This window comes from Macrotis lagotis, chromosome 5, assembly GCF_037893015.1.
Source record: "Macrotis lagotis isolate mMagLag1 chromosome 5, bilby.v1.9.chrom.fasta, whole genome shotgun sequence".
Classification (NCBI taxonomy): Eukaryota; Metazoa; Chordata; class Mammalia; order Peramelemorphia; family Peramelidae; genus Macrotis; species Macrotis lagotis.
In genome coordinates this window covers 189,072,303-189,073,170 of record NC_133662.1, presented here as the reverse complement: position 1 = coordinate 189,073,170, position 868 = coordinate 189,072,303, and the positions used below count along the sequence as shown (strand labels likewise).

General features: G+C 34.2%; 1 pseudogene; it reads right to left on the bottom strand.

The window, feature by feature from the left end:
* Window positions 1-307: 307 nt before the first annotated feature.
* LOC141490359 (U4 spliceosomal RNA) lies at window positions 308-429 on the bottom strand (annotated as a pseudogene).
* Window positions 430-868: the final 439 nt, after the last annotated feature.

The window sequence follows — 868 nt, the reverse complement described above, 5'->3', positions numbered from 1 at the left end:
GAGGCCAGTAGACTTTGGCAGAGGGACTGGAAAAGAACTGATGCATTTTTAACACATAACATTTCCAGTTCCATCAGTGCCTCCCCAAACACATTAATTTACTTATCAGTATACATGATTTTTTCCCTACAGTATCAAACTCCTTAAAGGCAGTAATATTTTTAAATTTTAATCTATACATTTATTTTGCTACCAGCAACAAAATGGAGTGATTAATATTAATCGCTTTAGAAATGAAATAGAAATAGGATAATAATGTGAAGAAGACAATTTTAGGAATACTAATTTTAATACAAGAATAACACAGTCTCTGTAGGGACTATCAAAAATTGCCAGTGCCGGCTATATTTCAAGTCAACATGGTGGGGTATTGGGAAAAAATTTTTCAATGAGCAATAATCACGTCTTGGATATTGCCACCCTAAGGCAGTAGTTTTTTAATCAAGGTAGGAATTTAATATTTCTTAAATGCTGTGCTTTCATCTGCCCCAATGCTTTTTTTGTTTCCCTCAATCAACCCATAAAAAGAGAATACATTCATCTCCTTCTTTCACCTTAGTAGATTGTTGTGGCTAAAGATTTCATCATCACCCTGCATCTAAATGATGATTAGATTCTCCAGATTCTTCTAGTCTGATCTTAAAATGACTGTCACACACTAAGCTTACATTTGAAACCCACTCCAAAAGAAAAGGATTCCTTAAAGCTCCTGTTCCCTTTAATAGACTTTAAAACCCCAGGTAGCCTCTACTAAAGACCCATACATCAGAATAGAGCATACTGAAGAATTTATAGCCCATGGGATTTAAAAATCTGAGAAGAATAAGAGACCAAGATTTGTGGTATTTAAAGTAGATTTCAGAACACT